General features: G+C 36.3%; 1 non-coding gene across 1 annotated transcript; it reads right to left on the minus strand.

Moving 5' to 3' along the window:
- Positions 1-10,092: 10,092 nt before the first annotated feature.
- Positions 10,093-10,199, minus strand: LOC145096372 (small nucleolar RNA R71). The gene has a single exon (XR_013703780.1). It is a non-coding gene; the product is annotated as a small nucleolar RNA R71 (small nucleolar RNA).
- Between the last annotated feature and the right edge of the window lie 225 nt (positions 10,200-10,424).

A 10,424-nucleotide genomic window follows, 5' to 3' on the forward strand; every position in this document is an offset into this window, starting at 1 on the left:
TTTTATGAATGAATCTATGATATGTATATAAATAGCCGATTGTATTTTTGTTTAAATTAATTAAGAATTTAGGCTATCAATCAAAGATATCGTAAAGTTTATTGATTAATATAATATTGTTGGACACAATTTTGTATTCTACATGAAAGTTAAATCAAATATAATATGAAAAGTGTTATAAGGCAAAATTATTCATTATGCAAAATTTGTGAATAACAAAAGTAATATGTTTGTAAATTTTGGATCATCACTAATATGGTTATACAACATAAATTAATGATCATTATTTTGATAAAAAAAAATAGTGCATAACAAAAATATTGTTAATAAAAAGTTGTGTTTACTAATAAAATTATTCAATAAATATAAGTCAAGATAAATGCTATTTTGAACCATAATGATTTAGAACCTTTAATATAAAATTTATAAAAATATATTAAATGTTTCATTGATAAATTTCAGGTATAGATTTTTTTTAAGTTTTTTTTTTAAAGTATTATTAATTTTGCTTAGTCCTGAATTAGTGTTGAATAGTGATTACTTGGAGAAAACACTTTAAAATGAAGTTGATCACATCTTTGAATAACATATTGTAAGAAAATCGATTTTTAATCAACTGATATGGTTTTGATAAATAATTATAAACACATAGTATGATTTTAAGGAGAAAGTGAGAACGGTAACTATAATGTATGGATGTTTTTATTAAATATAAGAAATATAATCGTAAATTTCTTTTAAACTTAAAAGTCTACTTATACTTTCTCGCAAAAGATAGACATGTGGAAACGATGGTGAGAAAAGTGGAAGAAACGGACGATGGGAATGTGGAAAATATGAAGACTTCTATAGAAACTTCTTTAAAGTGCCCTTCCTTTTCTAGCGCTCATCTAGTCGGCTTCACACCACCCACTTCCAAAATCTACAAAAATAATTTAGACGTACAAAACATTAAATTTAATGGTTATTAAGTAATATACAAATCATATGTTTCTTCTATTGAATATTTTTGTTGTATATCAAAATCAATAGACAAGCAAGGATATTGACAAATAATATTGAATATTATATGTCGGTTAGTTGAAAATAATAAATCAAATTATTATTAATATGATTATTAAGTTTCGTCTATAAACCAAATCAATCCGTTCGATTAGATCTAATTATAGAAAGGTAGAAGAAGAGTGTCTTATATTGGACGAAAGTAACAAGATAATAATGTAAAGTCAACCTCTTGATGACTGATCTTGATCTTAGAGAACTGTACGGACCAGACTCATGTCCTTAAATGTTTTTAGTTCGCTTCTATTGGTTGTAAGCAACAGAGTAAAACCCTAGGATTTAATGCATACTTATCGGTTTTCCAAGATCAATGGAAAACGATAACGCCAAGTGAATATGCAAAAAGCTAGAAGAAATCGCCAAAAGAAGGAGAGAGCTTTGAAATTCGTGTGTGTAATATAGCTCCTAGGGAGCTGTATTTATTGGTGTCGAAACCCTAAAAGGCAGAAAAGGGCCCTCATAGGCCGGCCACTAGAAACCCTAGGGCGACGACTTGCTCTCCAAGCAAGCGGTTTTCTGAGCCTTCCAAAACATTCTACCTCCTTATCCACGATGTTAATGTCGGTTAACCGTATGACCGGATCGGTTAAATCGACTTGACCTGAACTTGTAAAAAATAAAAGCTCATTACCTCCCAACGATAGATGCATCATGCGAAGTGCCAAGTGTGCTTAAATCGCACCATTTTGCTCACTCACAACATCAGCTAGTGCTAGGCTAGGTTAGGCATGTGTGTGTGGGATAGAGGAAACTTGCTAACTTGCAATGTTTCCTCTATAATTTCTAACAATCCCCCACCAAGTTGGAAAGTTTCCTTTTACTCAGACATTGATGGGTTTTGAGCATAACAACATCCTATGTATTCATGCAATCCTAATTGCTTTGAATCTAAGTTTTACACTAGTTGAACATGCAAATTGAATACTAAAGCAAAACCCTAGATCTAGCATATATATAATTCGAAAAATCACATAATGAAAGGGTTTTGAGGATTACCTTACTTGTTATGTAGTAATAACAAGAACACCTTGTAGATCCTTGACTCTTGAAAGCTTAGTGCCTCAAATGTTACACCTTTAATGGTTCAAAAACACCACTAGCAGGAAGCTGAGATGAGAGGAAGTAATTCCTCATAATTCCGGCTAGGGTTTGTAGCAAGCATGTAGTGTCGAAATCCCTTACAGGTGGGATCTTTATATAGTTGTGAGCTGTTAGATTTTGCTAGAGGAAACCCTAATTTCTTGCTTAAGGATTAAGCAGCCCATAGACCCTTATTAGCGAGCCTTGGACGAAATCTATAGGGCCTCCCAGAGTTTTCATCCACTCCATTCTAAGGAGTCCAGCAGCCCAATTTCACAACTATCAATGATTTGCAGACCAACCCCTGTTCCTTTAATCAGTTCCTTTAATCCCAATATTAATTCCAAATTAACTTCTGATCAAATACTAATTAAATAACATGACTTCTAATTAATGTATTATTTTCATAATACATTAGTAAATCAATTATTATTCCAAATAATAAATTTAACCTCTCTATCCAAAAGTCATCCTATCAAGTTGCTAGGGTGAAGGCAACCCAAAAGGACAATGTTACTATCAAATAAAGTACATATCAACTATAGTTATGGGCTTAGACATCTAATCCAACAGTCTCCCACATGGATAAGTCTAATAACTATAAGTGCAAGTATGACTTCAAAATTTGACCAACAATCGTAGCTCTCAAAAATCGTTGTTGAACTTTGACCTAGTCAGTTGTGTGTGCTTAAGATAAGGGATCTTATAATCCTCCTTTCTGCAAGATTTCATGTGGAAAATGACATGGAATAGAATCATTCTCATTATCGAAGAGTTTGTTTCCCGATTTTGGATTTGTATGACGAAGAACTTAATTGAACACATCAATTCAGTCCTGACCGGGCCTGACACATAGGTCAACACAAAATCATCGAGGGGCCAAAGATATCACTTTTACCCCTTGGGATAAAAGGAACATATAAACTTTGACTCATATACTTGTACTATTTAATCATCAAATCATGCACAATAATACGTTTTATAACATCAAGTTACTGATGCGTTTACGTATTATCAATGCACAACCAACTCTTAAAACCTACTCATATATCTCGGTTTAAAGACTATATGATTTTATCTTCTCATAATTCCTCATGATAAATTCCATGAAGTAATTCTATGAGCGTGGGTTTAATCCAATACTAAAATCCACATTTCAGGAGTACTCATGAACGTTGTAGCAAAACATTTGCTATGTCTAAACACTTAGACAATCTACAAGCGTAATTCATGACAGTGTTAGTTCACTACTTACTTCCAAAGTATGATCGACTTTGGAGAATTCGAACAATCCAATGCAAATTTGAAACACAAAATAAACAATTGACAAAAGATAGTAAACGATACTCATAAGTAAATCTCCGTTACTTAATCATCAAATGTCAATTACATTTATATTGTTACAAGTTTCTATAATATCTATCAAAATACAAAAACTAATATCGTTGTTTAGACCAATGCTCCCCGCATGCTGAACGTGCTTCATCCTACTCAGACCCTTTGTGAGGGGATCTGCAGGATTCTCTTTTGAGGATACCCTCTTGACAACGAGGAGTCCTTCTTTTACCTGATGTCAGATGAAGTGGTATTTTCTTTTGATATGTCTGGATCTTCCATAATCCCTAGGTTCCTTGGTCAAGGAAACCGCTCCTTCATTATCGCATAAAATCTCCATGGGTTCCTTTATGGCTGGCACAACTCCAAGGTCTCCAATGAAGTTCTTCAACCATATATCCTCCTTCGACCCTTTACTTGCACTATATACTCTGACTCACGTTTTGAATCAGCCATGGTCTCCTAATTGGAACTTTTCCATGTCACTGTTCATCCATTGAGTGTAAACACCCAACCAGACTGAGAACGGAAGTTGTCTCGGTCTATCTGAAAACTGGTGTCACTAAAACCAGTAACTCTCAAGTCATCACTGCTACCAAGTACAAGGACCAAGTCCTTTGTCATTTGTAGATACTTAGGAATGTTCTCAACTGCTATCAGTGTGCCTTACCCAGGTTTTCTTGATATCGACTAACCATTCTGAAAGCAAAAGCCACATCAGGGCGAGTACATGTCATAGCATACACGATCGAGCCAACGGCGGAAGCAGATGAAACTCGATTCATTTCTGCTATCTCGACATTGGTACTTGGACTCTGAGTCTTACTCAGCTTGGTGTTGCTATGGATAGGTAATTCGCATTTCTTGGAATTCTCCTAGCTAAAAAACTTCGGCACTTTATCCAAGTAAGTACTTTTACTACGTCCAATGTAACATCTGGACTTCCAGGTATATTGTTTAATTATTCAATTATTTTGTGGACTATTGAGCTACTCGACGAGTTAGTGCTACAACTCGTCGAGTAGAGTCACGATGTGCCACGTGGATTAATGACCTACTCGACGAGTCCGAGGGCCGACTCGCCGAGTAGACACTGTGATGAGAAACCCTAAATCCACGTGTTTGGGGCCTATTTAAAGGCACTTATAGCCTTATTTGTGGCTACACTTCCCTGAGAGTAAACCCTAATTGGCTTGTGTGCTTAGAAAGATAGTTTTGAGCTAACCTTGAGCATTTGGTGCATCTTTTGAAGAGAAGAGAGGGACTCCAAGCCAAGACACAAGAAGGAGCTGCTAGATCTATGGCTATTTCACCTCAGAGCTTCTAGGAAAGGTGTAAAGCTTGTAACTTTCTCATTTGTTAATGTAGATCTCATGATTTTGGGATTTTAGGGCTCTTTCTATCTAATATGAAGATCTAGAGTGTTTTGAGTTCATGTTGAGGTTTGAACTTCTGTTTTGAACCATGTGAGGTCCTTAGAGTCCAAAAGCTCCTGCTTTATTCAGCCATAACAATGCTATTGAGTGAAAACCCTTTTTAAGGTGTGTTTTGTCATTTCTAGTCCTAAGTGTCATGCGTGGACGTAAAGCCTGTGACTTTAAGTGATAAATGAGCCTTGAGAATGTAGATCTAGAGTTTGGGAAGGTTTTCTGCCTTAAAATCGTTTGAATGAGAAAAGAGTCTGAATGGACTAGCGGAGTCGAGGAGCCAACTTGACAAGTCGGTTGGGGTTAGTCCCGATGAAGTGGCTATGTTGTTGCTCGGCGAGTTAGGAGTTAACTCGTAGAGTTGGACCCTGAAGAAGATCTCTGAGTATCGACTGGACTCAACGAGTCACATGAGTACACTCGGCATGTAAGGTAAAACTGGGACTGTTGACTCGAGTTTGACTTTTGTTGACTTTTGGGTTTGGTCAACATAAGTAATGGAGACCATGAAGGGGTAAAATGGTCTTTTACCCATTCCAAGAGTTAGAGAGAAAACATTTGGTGTATTTGAGTAAGAGCGGGGTATTAATTAGAGATACTTATCTAATGTGTTAGGCGGAGGCTAGTTCGAGATTTTCGAGTGTGAGACTTTTACTTGCTAACTTACAAGGTGACTCTTCTCACTATACTTACCAAGAGTGGTATCTTTGCGTGATGGAGCAGTCTTATATGCTTATCTATGTATGGTGATATTCTGCTTTATGTGTTTATGATTTTTGGTGAATATTGTTATTATGAGTCTACAGAGTTGGGACCGGAGGGTTCCACTAAGACATATTGACTGGAGGGTCTTATTGAGTTATAGCCTAGAGTGGCTAATGAGATGTGTGTGGTATTTTGGAGAACTCACTAAGCTTTGTGCTTATTGTGTTATGTGTTATGTGGTTTAGGTACTTCTCAGGATTACGGGAAGGTGCCGGCTTGATTGTACATACATCAGAGATTGAGTTATTATTAAGAGGATCCTGCAGTTTTATACATAGTTCTTTTGGACATGAGTTTTGATGATTTGACATTGTAACACTTTGTGGTTTTAATTATTGAAAAATCTGTGTTTTGATATTGAAAAATTTAGTCGGAAATTTTAAGTTGTTACATCCAAGTAGTCTTCTACTCTTATTTCTCAAAATCCTTATTTCCATAATTGAAGCGGCCTCTCCTAGGTCCTTCATAGCGAAACAGTTTCCAAGCCTGGACTTAACTTCCTGCAAAGTTGGGATGTCGTTTCCTATGAGCACTATGTTATCAACATACATTACTAGACAGCTAACTATACTCCCACTAGCTTTGACATATACACAAGACTCATCCTCACTCCTAGAGAAACCAGACTCTTTGACCTTCCCATCAAAGCAAAGATGCCATCTACAAGAAGCTTCTTTAATCCATAGATTGATTTCTCAAGCTTACACACTCTATTGGGGTATTTAGCATCCACAAAACCCTCTTTTGATATATGTAAACATCTTCAGCCAACTTTCCATTAAGCAAACAGGGTTTTAACATCCATCTACCATATTTCATAATCATGAAACGCAAATATGGCTATCATAACCCTAATAGATTTGATCTTGGCCACTGGTGAGAAGGTCCTATCATAGTTAACCCCTGGGGTTTGAGTAAAGCCCTTTATAACCAGCCGTTCCTTGTATGTGTGTACCTTTCCATCCATGTCGTTCTTTTTCTTGAAGATCCATTTGCACCCCTTTCTTGTGACCTGGTACATTTTCAACCAAGTTCCAAACCATACATGGACTGGATCTCGATGCCATTGCCTCTTTCCACTTGGCATACTCAGGGCCTGCCATTGCTTCGTTGTAGCTAGAATGCTCATCCAAATTTACCAGTGTACTATCACTGATAAACATATCACCATCTGTAGTAATATGAAAATCATAAAACTCTGGTGTCATTCTAACTCGAGTGGAATGCCTAAGAGGTAACGACTCGTCAATTGGTTCAACATGAATTTCTTCCTTGGGTTGAGCGCTAGTCTTAGAGGTTCCTTCATCGCTTGACTCTTGAATTTCTTCAAAATCAATTATACTCCCACTGTCGTTTTTGCATGTGAGTTCCCTCTCATAGAAAACTCCCAGTCGTGCTACGAAGTCCACGTTTTCACTAGGATTGTAGAACAAGTATCCAAAAGACTTTTGTGGGTAGCTGATGAAAATACATTGCTCACTTCATGGTTCAAGCTTGTCATGAGTCTCTCGTCTAACGAAAGCTTCACAACCCCAAACCTTGATATGTGCCAATGAGGGAACCATCCTTGTCCACATCTCGTGACGTGTTTTGGCAACCTTCTTTGTTGGGACTGGATTAAGGATATGGGCGGTAGCCTCTAAGGTATAACCCCAGAACGATATCGGAAGCGAAGCTTGACACATCATAGAACGAACCATGTCCAACAAGGTTCGGTTATGTCTCTCAGCCACACAATTAAGTTGTGGTGTCCTAGGAGGTGTCAGTCGTCAAAACAATTCCACATTCCTTGAGGTAGTTGTGGAAATCAATAATAAGATACTCACCACCCCTATCGAATCTGAGCATCCTGATTTTCTTGCCCAATTGATTTTCGACTTCATGTTTAAACTCTCCGGACTTTTCAAAGGTTTTTGACTTATGCTAGATTAAGTAGATATATCCATACCTTCTATAATAATTGGTAAAAGTCACTTCAAATCGATTCGCGTCCCTTGTGGTAGATCTGAAGGGCCTACACACTTCGGTATGTATGAGATGCAAGAATCCCTCACCTCTTTCACACGAATGATATGTGCATATTTATACACATAATTATACAATATTACTTAATATTTTTATTACTTTTATGCCCTTATTAGAACAAAAGATACTTAATTTGTTATGAATTATGTTGTAGGGATAAAAGACATGTTTGGAGCAAAAAGGAAGCTGGAAGCTGGACCTAGGAGATAGAAGTAAAAAATTAAAGCTCTAAAATGATGACAAATACCCAACACGTCGTGGTGACTTGAAGAATCCCTATTTTCTTTGGAGACTTGTAGACCATGGGATAAACACGAAGACCACGATGTGGTTGCCTTGCCACGTCGTGATGCTTTGAGTTCGGGAAAACAATAAATAGATTTCATTATCCTCAGAATTGGAAATATTGGCTCTAGAAGAAATCATCACTTTTGGAGGACAAACACCTATTCTAAGGCTTGGAAGCAAGGAATTCGATCATATCATTGGGAGTAGGAGAATTAAGGCAACCAATCTCTACACTTTGATTTTTCATTAGTTTCAATCATGACAAACTATTTGAATTTTCGATTTTGTGTCTTTGTTTGCTGATATCAATAGCTAAAAACTCACGACTATCAGTTCGCATAGGAGTTGTTTAATTATGGTTCCATTTATGGATTGTATTTAGTTATTTGTTGATTTATCTTATTAAAGAACCTCACATGCTTTTGATAACAATTTTCTCTGCTTATTGATGAATTTGATTAAGTTAATATGACTAGATTCCTTATTTGAGTTTGAATCTTATGATCTTGACAAATTGCAAAATTGTAGGACTAGAGTTTTGAACAAAACCTAGGGTTAAGTAGAAAAGTGGGTAAAAGAGTGTAGGAGCTAATATATGATGACAAACCATATATTGAACTGAATCAATGAACTAAATTGATCAATCTATTATAAGTCTAATTAACTCGAACCTAACACTAGTAAACTCATAAGTTTGTCCACTTGATCACCGAATAAATAAACTAGTTTGCTAAAGGATTAATTTAGTGAATACTAATTTGGTCATCTTAGGAATCAGTAACTAAAGAAACTAAAATCCATTGCAATTTCATAAATTCACCATAATAACAAGTAAATCCGAAGCTAAATGAAAGTCTCTTACTCTCATTGGTTAATTCATAGTTGTTCTCTTGCCTTAGTTTAGTTTTAGCTTAATTAGTTGATAATTAGTTAGTTTGGTAATTTAAGTATCTAGTCTTGCAAAACCAGGAAAAACTAAAGCTTTTCTAATTTTATTAGTAAGTAGTAAATAACGGAATAAAGATAGCCAAAACATCGTTCCTTGAGTTCGACACTTGTTCTTACCAAAGCTATACTATTAAACGATTAGGTGCACTGCCTATATATATATATATATATATATATATATATACACATATATATATATATATATATATATACACACACACACACACACACACACATTAAATACACATCATGTTTTTGGTACCGTTGTCGGGGAATGGTGCAATCTTAGTTACTTTTATTTTGCAATTTTATTAGGATTAGTTATTGTTTAGTAAGTTTCATTTTTATTCTAGGTTTTAATTGCATTTGACTCACCAAGACATGGTAAATTTTACCACATCGTGGCATCGTAATAGTAGGACTTTATTTTTCATTTTTGTTCTTTTTACGTGTTTCCTTTATTTATTTGCAGATTGTTTATGACCCGTGGATCAACGTCATCTTTGATTCCACCACTTGAAAACTCAGAATCTGCTTTTTGCAATAACAAAGACAAAACCATAGGAGAACCCGCTACACCAAATAAGTCACCTTTTAAGAATCTTAAGTCGGTTTTTGGCAAGAAGAAGGGAAAAGTGAGAGAATCCAGCAAAACACTAAAGGATGAAGACACAAACAGCAATCGAACGAAGGAAGACACTGAGTACGAAACTGAAAAGGAAGGAAGCGAAACTGAATCTGAAACAGAAAGCAAGCTAAACAAAGAACCCGACAACACCATAGCTAACATTGTCGACCACTCGATAGAGGCGTACAAAAAGAGAGTTTGAGACAACACCGGTCCGGGGCTTGTGCAACCCACTATACCCGCCACTGCCACATTTGAACTTAAGGGACACATCATTACTACATCAAAGGAGATTCCTTTCATCGAAAAGGATCATGAAGACGCTTAAAAGCTTCTGATGAAGTCAACGACATAACCGACTACTTTAACATTCCAAATGTACCAATAGAAACGGTGTTGTTGAGGATGCTCCCTGTCACTTTCAGGGGCGCCACGAAAGATTAGCTAAAGGCACTTCTACCAGACACGATAACAACATGGGTAAAGATGCGTGAAGTGTTTTTAGAACAACTTTTTCCACCATCCAAGGTGGCTAAGATCAATAAGGCCACTTCAAATTTTGAACAACAAATGGGGGAGTCACTATATGAAGCATGGGAGCACTACAAGGTTCTACTTAGAAATTGCCCGCAAAATGACCTCAATGTGCAACAAGAAGTGTCGATCTTTTATGATGGGGGTAAACGTCGCCAACAGAAATCTCCTTGACTCTTAAGGCCCCTTAATAAAGAAAAATCCATCAGAAATTAGGGAACTCATTGAAGAATTCTCTAAGCACTCTTGAGAATACCATAATCCAAGGAATGACGTAACAAGGGGTTCTGCTAATGCTGCTTCGGATGAGATGTCAGCGGTATTGGCAATGC

The sequence above is a fragment of the Lactuca serriola genome, chromosome 3 (genome assembly GCF_051521515.1).
Source record: "Lactuca serriola cultivar US96UC23 chromosome 3, Lser_US96UC23_V15, whole genome shotgun sequence".
NCBI classification, from domain to species: domain Eukaryota; kingdom Viridiplantae; phylum Streptophyta; class Magnoliopsida; order Asterales; family Asteraceae; genus Lactuca; species Lactuca serriola.